This window comes from Nicotiana sylvestris, chromosome 8 (genome assembly GCF_000393655.2).
Source record: "Nicotiana sylvestris chromosome 8, ASM39365v2, whole genome shotgun sequence".
NCBI lineage: Eukaryota > Viridiplantae > Streptophyta > Magnoliopsida > Solanales > Solanaceae > Nicotiana > Nicotiana sylvestris.
The window spans coordinates 85,068,304-85,083,890 of NC_091064.1; positions in this window are offsets into that span (position 1 = coordinate 85,068,304).

Here is a 15,587-nt window from a genome sequence, read left to right on the forward strand (position 1 = left end):
AGTGGAGGTCACTCCTAAGGCCGAGATCTCATCGGTCCCAACTTCAGCATCCGAGAGTGACCCCACCATCACTCAGCTGGCTTCCGACCCCCATAGTGCTTAGTGCACCTTAGGTAGCCCCTAAACTCTATTCTGTGTTCTTATGCATTGGGGACAATGCATGATTTTTAGTTGGGGGCGGTAGCCTTGTATATATATGTTTGTGAAATTGACAACTATTGTACATGTTTATGTTTTTATGCTATAAGCAAACCTATGTACTCATTTGTGTTTCGTGATTCTGTATATATTGGTGTTTTGTGATTTTCGTACGTAAGTGTTGTTATCCTTGTGTATATAATAAAATGAAACAAAAATAAGTATATAGTTGTCCATCTTTAGTAATTAGCAATGAATTCCCCTTGGTTTTTCTTCGCCAGGTTCTTTTTCAAGGGTGTAATAGTAGAACCAGGACAGTAGAATGAAGCATGTTGACCGGTTTAGTGTACTTGTGTAGGTTCAAGCATGTGTGTCTGTATATAGCATATACCCTTCCATTAAAAAAAGAGATATCAACTATGTGAACTTGAGGCTCGCTCTGTAACTCTATGTCTACCTAGAGTTATATATGTATATATGATGAAAGCTTTGAGTTTCCAAGTGTTGAATCGAGGGCTTCAAACTATGTAAGCCAAATAGTTCGTGTTCCATTTGTGTGAGTTCTTTGTGTAAATAATTCTTCTGTTTGCTTCTGCCATCTAGAACTTTCCCGGTTGGTTTTTCGATGCTTTTAGTAAGTACATTTCGTTAGAGAAATAACCTTAGGCAGTTTTTGTGATTTTTGGAAAACCAGTTAGCCTTTCAAGCCACCCATTGTACAGATAGTATCACTAGTCACCCCATTTGAGCCTTTAACCTTTTCTTTGGCTACCTCATTACAAACCTTTTCTTTTGTTGAAATAATTCCCTCTTTTAAACCCGTCTCTCCTTGAGCATTGAGAATGAGGCTAAAAGCCTAAGTTGGGGAGTGTGTCAAGCCGGAAGCTCAACAAGGTTATGCAATGAACATAGGAAAGTGTACCTCAAAATGTGAAACTACTCAAGCTCCAAAAGCAAAATATAAATAAAAAGTATAATAGTTGTGAGTGTTTATACATAAGGAGCCTTGAAGACAATAAAATAGGTAGTTGAGGTGGCTAAATGGTGGAAAGGTTGATGCTAATAAAGGCTTTGTGGTTTGAAAAGAAGCAAAGAGCACAAGAAAGAAAAATGTAATTATTGTTCAAGGAGGGTGTAGTCACTTGTTCCCAAATGCTTATCCGACCCTTCCCTAAACCTACATTACAAGCTTAAAAAGTCCTTATGGGATCTCCAACCGAGCATTCTTAGAATAAAGCGATAAATTAAAATAAGGGCAAACCTATGGTATGGTATGTTGTAACACTTGAAACTTTCTTTGTAAGGGTGAGTGTATTTGTGAATTTGTCCCTTTTGTTGTCATTGTAAATATTGTGATTTTGGGACTTTCTTTCTAGTGAGGGCACATGAATTGTGAGGTTGGACAAAAGTTAAGTTTTTGAGTCAAATGCAAGTGCACTCAACTGAGGGTAACATTTTGTCACATTGTTTGAGGCTCAAAGTTTCACAAATTGATTAGTTTCCTTGTATATATTGATGGTTCATGAAGGGCAAGACAATCAAAAATGCATGCTTGTGGAACTAACAACAAACACCGTCCATGGTCACTATTGTTTCATATCGTTTAGATGGTGTCTAGAATAGGATAGTGTTGTCTTAGTTGCTTGAGGATAAGCAAGAGTTAAGTTGGGATGTTGATGTGCCAGAGAATTTAGGCACATTTGATATAAATTGCTTAGATTTTAGCTTGTTTTAGATGCAATTATCTTTTATACTTATGTAATTTTAGTGTTTTTGCAGAGTATGAGGTTTAAGGACTTAAGAGCATGGAAATGAATTCAAAAAGCCACAAAAAGACAAGAAAAGAGCAAAAAGGCATCGCAAATGTGGATATGCGATCGGAAAGCTAACATGCGAGCCGCAGAATGCACCATGAAATTGCAAACCACAATAGTTTTCTGGGCATAGTCCAGCGCACGAAATGCGGTCCAGTCTGCAATCGCATAACATTTTTGCAAGCTGCAGAATTCACCGCAAACTTAGAATAAGGGTTGCTGAAGGTAGAAAATGCGACGCTAAATGCGATCGCATTTCTACAATGTGGACAACAAACAATGAATGCGATGAAGGCTTGGAAACTAGGGTTGAAATATGCGATGGCCATGTCAAGAATGCGGGCCGCATGTCTGTTATGAGACAGATATGCAGTCGCATATTTAACCAGAAAGGGTATTTTTGTCAAAATTTTGTGCAGAATTTTGACCAACTATAAATAGATTTATTGGGATTTTGTGGGGGGCATCTTGTCTGATTTTGGGAGCTACAATACAAGGCTTTAATATTCCTCTCTTTTGGAAGCTTTTGGTTCAATAATCTTTCACTTTGTAAGCTTTATGGCATTAAATATTCTCTTCCTTTTGTATTTTAATATGTGTAGCTAACTTTAAATACTAAGGTTGTGGACCCTAAATGGGTGTTATGTTAATGGGTGTTTAATATTGAATATATGTATAATGGTTGGTTGATATTTATTTACTTCTGATTCTTCATTTATTGTTGGTGGTTGCAAACATTAACAAGTGCCATTAAATTCTTACTTTGCTTGGGAAAGCGTGTTGGAATTTGATAGGAGTAAATATCAAAGACTCAAGGCTTTAAACCTTGTTTAATAGAATCTCTTAGGAAAAAGTGGGTTTTATTTGGCATATATTGATTATTCTTAATTGTAACTCTCTTATATTTGAAAAAATCGTAAAGAGGAAATACTACCCAATTATTGGAAGATATTGGGTAGTCATTTAGAAATCATTTACATATCAAAAGAACCTACCATTAGAAATATATCATATGAACACCAATAGCATTACACTTCATTAATGGGGACACAACCTTGGTTTCTTTAATCGAACTATTTACATTCTTAATATCACAATTAGTTATCTCTTCAAACCAAACTCAATTCATACTCTTGTTACCATTAACCGGATAGAATTACGACTTTAGTCAAGTAACACACTATTTAACTAACCTTTTCAGACCTACTCCATGTGGGATTCGACCCCAACCTTGTTGGGTTATTATATTTGACATTGATCACCTTACACTATTTATTAAAGTGTAATTTGAGCGTATCACCCGACAATGAGAAATCAAGTCTTCTGATTTTTCCGCATACAGATAGTCTCCGGGTTTCCCATATTGAAGAGATGGGAAATAATTATGACACTTGACTCCTCGAGCTTCTTTCGGTGATGACGTACCGATGATGTGACTCTTGGACTGAGCTTCGCGGTGATTGGACATCTACGGGCTCGTGCTTTTCAACTTCATTCATTGCACTCCTAATTCTCGTTTTCCAAGGCAAAGGTACTGCCGTCGATTTGATTTTCCATGGATGCCTTAATTGCGCCCGTCGGTCAGTCTTCCAAATCATGGATTACTGTGTCGTAATCTCCTATAAATAGGGTGCCTTGGCTTTGATTTTCCTATCCAAGTGCTTCCGTCGGCTTGCTTGCCTTTCCCTTCCTATAATCTTCTATCACCCCTGAACATCATGCTAGGGGCTCATTACCTTAAGTCCATTTGGAGGAGTTCCCTTAGACCATGTTGTGGCCTTCAGCCAGGGCTTTCCTTCGTCGATCATAAGCGTGATGTCCCGCTATTGCTATGGTTGTAGGTATGCTAGCCCTTGCTGTTGTTGCTGGCCCGAGGCGATGGGGGATAGGGAATCGGTTTCTCCCTTATGTAGATAGTCGTTCCGATTATGCACTAATGCTCAAAAGGGGGCTCGAATTATACACCACTACTCACTATCATACCCCGACTCGACGTGGTGCTCTGCTCCGAGTTGGGGGCTTGCATGGCTAGACATTCCAAGAAGTGGATTCAAAGTAGCCGTGCAAGCAGGACCGAGGATTGTTCGGTCCGCTGTCCCTCCGAGGCTTCCTTGGCCAAAGAGGGTCCTCAAGATTCGGAGAGCCATGGAATTTTTTCATCCCTCCCTGCTACTCGCCTTGTCCTTTGGGGATATCAGTGTGGAAAGTTGGGATGAAACTCCCGAGGGGTGTGTCTAGAGGAGCCTGTTGTGGACTTTCAAAGGTGGATCGATCTTCGGGATTTCACCTTGCATTTGAATCCCTTTGTCTCTTCCTTTAGGTGTAGACCCCTGTAGGCTTTTGCAATTTGTATGTAACGACCCCTCGAGGTCTGCTTGTACACAAACTTTTATGAATAAGAATATATCCCATTGATTTCTGCTTTCCTTACTTCTGTATGCTTTTGTACCCTCTAAGGCCCTTTGAATGCTTTCTTTTGTTTGTTGGCCGCTGATATCGAGCTTGGGTGCGGGCATCCGTCCCCGTCTTCTGCTGATCGGCATGGCTCTCTTCCAAACCCATCATCATACTTGGGGCCAATCTTGGATCGATCTGATAGGTCCAGGCTATCGAGGCCCTCCGATTTGTATGGAGATCATGCGTCGAATTCTGGGGCCTTCAGGAATACTACCCTGGATGAAGGTCATCTTTGGGTATCCGGGGGCCCCAATTGATCTTGATGTAGATATCCCTTTTAGAATGTATAGGATATACTTCTGTTGAGGAGTTTGCCTATATTCAGGTGCTTCCTCGGACCTTCGTGGAGCTTTCATGATCGGAGCTTCCTGTGTTTATTCCTCTTTTCAAAAAGAGGGGATCACGAGACCAGGTACTTGGCTTGCGTCAAATGTTGGCGTTTAAGGCTTCCCGAAGTCTTACTTCTTTTGGATGGGGGTTCTTGATGTAGAGTGCTATCTTGAGCTCGAAGATAATACGAACGGCCCCTCGATTCTTGACTTCTCATCGAAGGATGCTTTCTGGATCGGGTATTGAACCGTCGATCTGTATCGAGGCTGTTGTCTTCTCGGGGCTTGCCTCGGGCAGGCGAGTCGCCGCTGCTTCTCGCATATATGTGGGGCGGCTTCTACTTTTTCACAAGACTTCACTATTTTTAGACAGCCGCCTTTCTGCTTTGGCACGGGGTACTTCATCTCTTTAGGCGCAAAAAGTGTTGGTACGCGCCCTTGCTTTGACCTTTTAGTTTCACCATAGTCATGGAAATCACTTCGGGGCTGATCTGGCAAGGGATGGGGGGTGCTGCTCCTGGTGCTCAGGAACCGAGAGAGTTCGCTCTGGAGACGGCATCCTTGATAAGAGAGGAACACCTGGGGATGGCGAGGAGATACTACAGGTGGAGCAAGGGGATAACACTACAGATGCTTTCCCCAGATAAGGGCAATGCGGACTCCACCGATGGATTCTTGAGCATATACCTATACCCTTTCGCATTTGGCCCCCATGATAGGGTTGTGCTTGATTTTTGCTTGAAGTATCGGGTTACCCTGGCACAGATTCATCCGTCATTTTGGCGAACGGCGTTGATGATGAGGTTCTTCGCGGAGAAGGCCGGGCTTGAATTCACACTTGATCACCTTATTAGGCTATATCGACCCTTCCATTATCGAGGCCTGCTAACTCTGAGGTGTCGTTCGTTCATGACCTTTGTTATTAATGATGAGGAAAGCGGGGATCGAGAGTCGACCAGTTGGCTTATCCAGGTCCGGACGATCGACATTATCCCGATGGAGTTTTTGCCATTTCTCGAAGGGTGGAATTATGCACGTGAGTGAGGCGTTTGGCACTTTTTCAGGTTTCGCCTATAGCGAGAATCAACTGAGTAATAATGTTGTCTCCCTTGTTGCAGCAACTTTGTGGACACTGGGTGAAGTCTATGATCTACCTGGCTGGGTCCGAAAGCTGGTGACTCATTCATCCTATGACGAGCGCAAGTGGCAAGCTGTACTTCGTACCTGATGGTGAGCGCAGTACCAAGGTATATGTGTATGTTGCCTTTGCCTTGCTTTCGCATACCCGAGGTAATATATTCCCCTTCCATATCGGGCGGTTCATTGGGATGGGCTACCCGCAGTGTGATGGAACCTTTAGTGGTGCTGGTCAGGCTCACATTTCCGAGAAAGGGGCGTCACCTGGGTCCACTACTCCCAGAGTGCCTGATTCCCGGCCAGTGGTTCTTTTGAGCAAATACGCCGTGCCCGAGGTTGGTTCTTCTAGTGCCGTAGGGACAAGATCAACAGGAGTGTGTTCCGACTTCGAGGAAGTTTGTCAGCTTCACTTTGTGGTGAGTTCATGTACAGTTTCCCTATGTCCCGTGCCCTCCTCCCTATATTGAACCTTCCTTGTGCGGGCCTGTGATAGGCTTAGGTCAGATATGCTCCGTCAAGGGGCCTAGCTTCAGAAAATTCTGGATGAGGGCGAATCCTTTAGGCACCTTAGCGAGGAGAAGAAAATTGAGCTACAACAATGGCGATATGAGGTGCACCGGAGGTCAAACTATGAGAGCTATTTGATGAAGCAGGTAACTTTCTGTAGTACGTGCTTCGCTCTTTTCTAAACTTAAGGCTAACCCCTTTTGCCGTATCAGTTGCACAAGAAAGGCGGAGGCCTTGGAGTACCTCAAAGGCGACATCAACCATGTTATAGTTGCTTGCGGGGAGCTAAAAGCTCAAGTGCAGGCTCAAACTTTGGAGGAGACGAATGCCTCGGCTAAGGTTCCTACCTTCGAAGTCCAACTCCGCTTGACCTATGACAACGCCAAAGTTCAAGCAGATATGATTGGGAAACTCGAATCTGATCTCTCGAAGGTCAGAGATGAGATAATTGATGCCCGGGTAGAAGCGGCATTAAGCCGAACCAAGGCCAATCGTGAGATGGCGATTCGTATGAAGGATGATGCTAATGCCCAGGGGAAAAGGATCGAGGAATATGTTCGTTGTAGATCCCGAAGAGAGGTACTCGAGGAGGTCGGTGCAAGGGGTTTTGTCCTCTCAGAGGAATTGGCTCGAGCAAGGGCAGATGAGCGTGATGCTCGGTCATTTCTCGTTGACGTTGTGGAGGGCGAACTCGACAAGTTGTATCCCTTTAGCGCAGAGTGTAGACTTTGCCATTTTGTCGCTCCAGACTTTGCCATTTTGTCGCTTTAGACTTTGCCATTTTGTCACTTTGGACTTTGCCATTTTTTCGATTTATCTCTGATATACGTAGGGCATGCCTGTAGATGGAGAACACACTTTTTTCGCGCATGTAATATATAAGAAGAAATTTGAAGCTTTATTTCTTCTGTACCTTTTTTTGTTGTTGCTTTCGATCGGGCCGGCTGGTTTTGGTGTTTGGCGAGGTCCTTATAGGCCCGGAATGGATCGGACAGACTCGGGACCTCTTAAGTGCGATCTTTGGCGCGAGCGCGTGCTAGGGCCTCCGTGCTTGGCCCGGTTGTCTAGGCTTAGTCTCTGAGTTGAGCTCCAGCTCGAGCCTTCTTGTCCTTGAACTTTTTGTGCCCGTGCGGGTAGGTAACAATCGTTTTCATCTCTTGCCCTTGGGCATTTTCCATTCCAACTATTTCGGTTCCAGTCTTGGAGTCGCATTGTTACTCGAGCTTCAAATTGACCCTCAAGATTTTTCCTGCCTGCATGGGCGGATGATGATGGCCCTTTGTGCTCTGGGTCGAAGTGACCTTATGGGCGCGTGGACCGGAGGTTTACTTGGCCGGTGATAGTGGCACTTATGCCATGCCCTTAGACGTATTGTAGTTTTTGGGTCCAGTCTCCGAGTCATGCTGCGATTCGAGCTGTAATTGACCCTTAAATTTCCTTGATTTCTTGGCCCGCGACAGTGGTTCTTATGTCGTACCCTTAGGCGTATTGCAGTTTTCGGGTCCAGTCTCCGAGTTGCGTTGTGATTTGAGTTGTAATCAACCCTTAAATTTCCTTGATTTTCTGGCCGGTGATAGTGGTACTTATGTCGCTTGGTCATTGCGACCTTTAAGAATGTGGCCTGGAGGCTTCCATAGTTAACTATTTGGGATCCGGTCTCCGAATCGGGTTACGATTCGAGCTCATTTTAATCCTTAAGTTGTCAAAAAATTTTAGCTAGCGACAATAGCTCTTACGCTGTTTGGCCATAGAGACCTTTCAATTTGAGACCTGTAGGCTTTCTTAGCTGGCGACAATGGCTCATACGCTGTTTTTGCCCGTGGGCTTTTTTGTAGGCTTTGTTTCTACTCGTTAAGGTCTTTTAGAGTATTTTTGCCTGACCCATCATCGGTTCCAGAGGAACCTCGATTTCAAGTCGTTGTCGGCGATGTTTCGAGCACCTCGTAAGGTTCATAGCTCATAGGTCGAGTAGATCGACGTTCTTGCAATTTGGAGCCGACATGGTCGAAGCTTGTTTTTGTCTGTTGAGGGAAGCCTGTTTTAACTGGTTCTTTCCGAAGTATATTTGAAGTAGTGGCCTACAATTTTTAGCGACAGTTGGGCATGCCCTAGTCGCGTTATTTTGGTTGTATCAGCCATTTTGACCCTAGTCATGTGCGTTTGGCCGTAGCCATTTTTTATCCCAAGCGATAGTTTAGGCGTCTACACTGAGGGTACCCCTTTTAGGGATTCTTACGAATGCGATGTATAGCCTAAACTTTGGGGTTTTCATGCCTGTTGAGGTATTAGAGTTTGTCGTGCATATTGAGGTCTTACAGTTTGCCATGCCTATTGAGGTCTTATAGTTTGTCATGCCTATAGAGGTCTTACAGTTTGTATAATGTAGAATAGATCTGGTTATGCCGAGTCTTCCAACTATGGGCCTTACAGTTTCGGATTTTCCAGTGCTCGGCGATTGGCAACAGTCTCCGAGTCATCGAGTTTGTTTAAGCTTGAAAACCGCTTCTCATGAACTCGAAGTTTCATTGTGAGAGCTTTATGAGCCTGGGGTTCCGACCCTGGGGCCGTGTGGGCGTTGAACCGTTTAAGTCTCCGAGTATCTCAGGACGTATTCAGCAGAGAGGCCTTTGCTGCGAAGATGTCGAAATAGCCTTTTTCGAAGTATGAAATGCCGAAAAGATATTCTTTATTGCTTGGTGTAAATATAGGCTGTAAATACATGTCGTCTTGTTGTTGTAAGCTTGACCCGCGTGGGTGCGGCTCCTCTGATCATCTGATCCGTTTACATGATTTCGTTTTGAAACTTAGCTTGCCATTTGTTGGCTTTTCCGAGGGGACGGTGTCCTTAAGAGAAGGCCATCGCACGTCGTCTGACTGTAGAAGAAAGGCCCCTAATTTCGTCGGATCCTCTTCTGGGGGGTGTGATGCTCTGATAATAATCTTGCTGGCGGGACCCTCTTTAGGTTGGAAGTCTGGTCGAGGGAAGAGAGCATGGCGGGCCCTACAGAGGCCTCAGATCTTCGAGTGGAGTTAGAACTTATGAATGCCTCGGCCGACTGCCTGCATATAGTTTAGCAAAAGAAAAGAAACAACAAGGGAGCGGAGTAGTTCTTCCTTGCTGTGGGATATGTAGGTGACATTTCGAGGTCTGGTATGTTTCTGCCGTTTTGAGGAGCGAACCCTTAATACATCCTTTTGCTGTGTTCAACCAGGCTCGGCCGAAGATGTGGTTCTGCTCACCCTTTGATCCCTTCGATGGCGGAGGCATTGATACCAGCGAGTCATATGGTGAGGGATTTCTTCTCGTCGTATGTAGCTCCTTATCGAATACTTTAGTCCCACCTCTATCGTGGAGTTTCATCCCTTTGGTAGAGTGTGGTCGAAGTCGCCTCTAGGCGGTGTGCCCGTTGTCATTTGAATGAAACGTCTGTGTTTCGTAGGCTCGTTGTTCCAGCCCGAGGTCAGGCGCGCTGTGTAGAGGGAGAGGCCTTCCTGATTGTTGTGGTGATCGGCGTCTGGAATCCATCAAAGATTCGAGGTGTGGGAGTGATTTGGTTCATTAGTTTGAACCGCCCTATTAGCGTTGGCCTGACATCGTCGGTATAATTGATCGAACCATCTGCACTCATGAACACATGTTTTATTTGAAATAGGTCAAATGAGGGATGGGGTTACTAATCGCGTTAATGCAAGGCCGCGGCAAAGTCTCGACGTCCCTTTCCTTAGATGCAAGGGTGTTCTTTGGGTATATTCCTCGGACCCGTCTTTCCCCGGTGATGAGCACTTTCACTCTGCATTTTGTGGATCTTTGAAGGGTGCCACCGCCCCTTTACTGTCATTGTAATAAGCCGTGGCTTGTTAGCTTCATTTTTCCCGATCTCCTTCCTCCCTTGGAGCTGGATCCGAGCCTGACCGCTCAATGATACTTGGTGGCGATCTCTATTGAATAGCACAGTTGTCATTCTTTTGAGCTAGTGACACCGCGCACCCTGCGGTTCCTGCACCGGGCCATGGTTCTCTTGAAGGGGTCTTGGTCGAATAGGTCTGAGATGCCTGGCATTCCCGGTTTCGCTTATGGTGATCACGATGTTTGGTATAGCAATGCTGAAATCGTACTCGGCTGGGCAGGGTTTCCCTGCTAGTTGTGCCTTGTTGAATCTGGTTCCATTGGAGGCTCCTCAAGGGTGCTGTCCTTGAGCTATTTCCCTATTGTTGCGAGGTAGGTTGCATATCGAGTCGTTCCTTCCATTCGTAGTGCATGGATGATACCTCCATCCGTTTGGCATTAGCTTCTTTGTCGGGAGTCTGCTTGGATATACCGAACCTGAGGAGCTTCCCGGACGGTTGTCCATGGCCCCGATTCATGGCTGGTGACGGGTGTGGGCATCCAACCAGACCTTGGTTGGGTATCTGATCAGGCTTCGGTTAAAATGTCCTGGAGTCATCGGGCATTCTTCGTTTAGGTTTCGGGTGAAGGCATGTGTCGCCCGATCATCAGAAACCGGTAGCGATCTCATTCGTCCTATCAGGGAATGGGGTAAGGCTTCCTGCGGTATTTCATTTCTTCTTTGTTTGGCCTCAGGTGTATCGGGCCCTTTCGGTACTGCTTTGATGGCATCGGCGCGTGCTTCCGCGGAGGACCATGCTGGTATGGTAGGCGAGTCTGTAAGGTCAGGTGCCAGGTAGTGGCGCTGCGTCATGGTTTCTTTCGAGAGAGTTTCTTCGAACTTCCTCAACGATATGGGCCCGAACTCATCATCTTGGAGGTCGCTGCATTTGAATGAACACGCGTAAGTGGTGGTGTGCTCGTAGGGATCTGAGGTCCTATCGTACCTAGGGGGTTTTGGCATTCCGGGTTTCTTTAAAGCAAGTTCCGGGACCATTTCCTCGGGAGACGGTTTCTGTAAGAGCTTCCACAGACCTTATTCGATCCTTTCGAAGAGATTCCCAAGCATCCTCACTACGGCGGGGTCGGTTACCGATCCGTCGTTACTTGATCTCTCGGGTACTAGCTCAGCGTAAGGAGGTGTTTCCGGTGCTACTGCGTTGGGAGTCTCCGGGCGACTTTGCAGCTGAGCGATAGCCAACTGTCGTGCCTACAACACTTCAAAAATAAGATGAAAACTGACTTCCTGTTCGACCCAGATCAGGGTTTTTTGATCTTCCTATCGGTGAATGCGTCGTATGCTATCATTGGTGCGCGAGGCTTCGTCGACCTATTGTGCGCTTTGTAAGCCCGCGTTCGCTTAAATCAACCTAATTGCGTTATCGGGGTCCTGCAGTGTCGCACTAACCTCTAGAGCAGTCATACTATTTTCGTCGTGGTTTTCAGGGTAGTCGTTCTCGATTTTGCTTACCAAGCCGGACATTAACCTGAAATCAAAAGATCTTGGGCAAGAAAAAGTTTGAAAGATAATGTGTGTTTGTGTGACGAAACTAGCAAGAAAATAATCACTATTATTTTTATCCCCACGGTGGGCGCCAAACTGTTTACCATGAAAATGGTAACAACAATTAAATTTGTAAAAGGGATTCTAAAAATACGTGATCTATTCCCGAGCTAGTTGTTAGAGCAGTTGATGCTAAGAACGTGAAGCTTAACGATTAAATGCGAGCTAAAACAAGACAGTAATCTAACTGAAGGGGCCTATTGCCCGGATACAAAGCCGGTCGATAAGGACCTTGGGGTCGGGACTCGAATCGAGCTCGAGCTATCGGGGGAAACCGGAAATAGGATAACAATTAAGGATACGATCGAGCAAGGCTCTTTATGGCCAAAGTTGCGCAATGTAGCATGAAATAAGTAAGAAGACAATAGATGTTAAAGCGGCCTCGAGCCAGTGAGAACGAACAAAATAGGAGAAAGATAGAAAGAGAGATATTATTGCATTTGTGGAGAAATGGAGCAACATCAGCCTTTACAAAGTGGTATGGGTTCCCTTTATACAGGCGAGTGAACACGGTATGGTACAAATATGTGGAGATTAAACACAAAGTACAGAGATGGGATGGTTTGACGTGATGCCTCAGCATAGGCTCTATAGGCCGGGCCTGTTAGACATAGCCATGTGCCTTGGGGGCTTCCCCCTCCGTCCTGGCTTCGGTCTTCATTTCCTCCGAGTCGGGCTTCGACGAGCCCCAAGGACGGGAACTTGGTCGCGGCCTCCCGCCCTCGGGGTCCCGAGGCATGCTTCTGAAATGTCCCAACAGCGAGAAATCAAGTCTTCTGATTTCGCCGCATATAAATTCAAAGGTCGAATCGACCTGATTGAGATCTTGGCAAACAGAAATACAGAAGACACAAATTGCGGGGTTTCCCATTTTTACATGCAGGTGGTGAAATACAAGCCCCATCTACAACATATTATGAAAACTACGTACACAAGAATGAGGCAGGAAATAAATGTTCCCCCGTCGGTGACTATGGCCCGGCGGCCCCCTCCTCGTCGTCTTTAGCATCGAACAGAAGGAACTTGGAATCATTATCCTCCCCTTTGGCTTGCTCGATCTCCCCCGAGAGATCAAATCCCCTCGCATGAATCTCCTCGAGGACTTCCCTCCGGGATCTACACCTCGCATACTCCTTGCTACTGCTTACACGATCAACGTCTCTCTTCAGTTCAGCATTAGCAATGGCAGCACTCTTCGAATAGGCCGCCACTTTCTGTCATGCCCTGGTATTGCTCATCAAAACCTCAGCACGGACATTCACCACCTTGGTCTTCGCCTTCAAAAGCTCGGACGAAAGCCTTGCGATCATATTTATCGGAGCAGAATCATTCGCACGAACGATCTGGATTTACTCCTCAAGAGCATAAACCATGGCTAGAGCCCTCTCTTTGGCCACAAAGTGGGCACTTACATGCGCCTGCAACTCATTCAATTCGTGTTTGGCTCGGCCAACCTCGCCCCAAAGCTGTCCCATCTCCTCCGCCTTGTCCTTCAACTGAAATATCCAAACACCAAAATGTCGAAGTAAAACGGGAGTGCAAGCCAGCATGAAATACAGGGTACCTGTTTCTCCAGGCGGATCTCATGGCTCCAGCTCCGACTCCGGTCCACTTTGCATCGTAGGGAAACCAACTCGCTTTCCTTTTCTATACAAAGAAGCCTAAGGTATTTCTCCCTATCCAAAGCTTCCGGCAATGAGGCCTCACTATGAAGTAAATCGGAATTAAGCCTGTCAAAGGCCTATAAAATAAAGCTAAATAAAAAAAAGAGAAAGACACGGGGCCGGAAAAATCTTAAAGCAGTCAAAACTCACCATGAGGCCAAGCTGTTGAGCCTCGCTGAAGGCCGAAGCAACATCCAATGGCGTACCACCTTCAGAAGGTGGCTGATCGACCAAATCACTTCTCCTTAACCGTTGAGAAGTAGTCGACTCACTGCAAGCCCTTTCGCACCACCGGAGCATCTTTTCGTTTGTCATCACTCCTTGATCCCGAGGCCAGCAATCTCTCCTCCTCCCCCGGAGGACATGGCCTCATTTCAAAAGAACCCACGGCACGTGCGATTTTTGAGTTAAATAAGCCGGCAAGGAAATCGCCATTTTCTAGGAAGCAAAGCGTTGGACACCTACCACGATGCTTCGCCTCCCATCTCCCTTCGAACAGATCTCGCCACCGGCGCCTATCATAAATCGAGCAAGCTGCTAGCTTACGAGACCACTCGGCTAAATCGGGGACCTCGTTCGGTAACCAATGAGTTGCTACAAATATGGAATGGAAAGATATCATTACAGGGCCTTCCTCCAGTCAAAACGATGATAGTTCAAACGAGACACTTACGTGTGAAGTTCCATTTCTCAGGAAATGGAAAAAATTCTCTAGGAATGATATCGATTGTTCAAATTCAAACAAACCGATTCATCCATTCACGGTCCTCGTCCTCCTCGCTACTGATGATAGGAGCTCGAGTGGATCGACGCTGAAAAGCAATCAAACCCCGGTAACGCATTGGCCGTTATAACCTCATGAGATGGCTAAGGGTAAACTCTATCACGGCCCTATTGGCGAAATATCTCATTGCCTGCACTATTTTCTAAAGGAAGGGATGAGCCTATGCCAGTGTAACTTGATATCTCTGACAAAAATCAAGCACGACCCGGTTGAGGGAACCCGGTGCAAAAACATGCATGTATACGCCCAAAAACCCCTCAACGTATGTCGTGACGCTCTCCTCGGGTGAAGTTGCTTGTAATACCACGCATTCTCCCCATCCGCAATATTTTCTGATCATTTCGAGGTTTTTCTCTCCCACTGATGAGATGATCCTCGACACATGCTCCTAGTGACCCGAAACATTGTGAGGTCTCCCCGGCGTGACAACTCTCCTCGAGGAAGGGCACCCTGAGTCTCGCTCACTTGACTTCGGAGGTGAGTCGCTGGCACCAATCAAATGCAAAATACAAAAAGAACTCCCATCTACCTGACGATCGGTCGTCGATGTAGAGGTCATGGTTACGGTAGAATAGTAGGGGAAAGATGTAGGTCTAAGCAAAAATTTTGAATTAGGGGAGCAGAAGGACTAGCACAAAGTGCCAAGCTCTGCGGAAGAGATAGTCAATCAAAGCAGCAAAATCACTATTGGAAAGGTGGACGAATGAATATATAGGGGCAAAGCAGCAATTGCCCACCTACCCAAAAAGGCCAATTAATTCTGGCCGCGTTAACATCACCCTCTCCTAGGGAATCATACTGGCGGAATCACCAAGGGCCCCCTTTTATCTAATCAAACAAATGTTGCTACCCCGCAGAAGTTAAAAACTGTGAGGCCTCGGGGGTTCCCCAATATCGCCAGCACCAGTCCAATAGGAGCTACCAATTTAACCCCGGGGCATGGCCCAGTTTCAGGGTCCCGGTTGCTCCAAGAACGGATTACGAAGGGTCAATGTCAAAGGTCGAAAGTCAATCCGCAAAAGCAAAGGAACAAAAATAAAGACTGAAAAAACTGAAAGAAGGAAAGCCCCTCTTTTTTACATTGCCAAAAACGTATCCACAAAAGACATCTTTACAAAATCCATCCCCCGGGAGCTGCATACAAAGGGAAATGAAGGGGATACAAAATGACTTGAGGACTACTCCTCATCACTACTATTTTCGCCCTTATCGGGGCAATTAAAAGTGCCAGTTGTTTCTCCAATTTGCGGGCTTCCTCGAGATCAGCTGACAGGTCGACACCTCTGGCCCCGATTTCCTCCAATGTC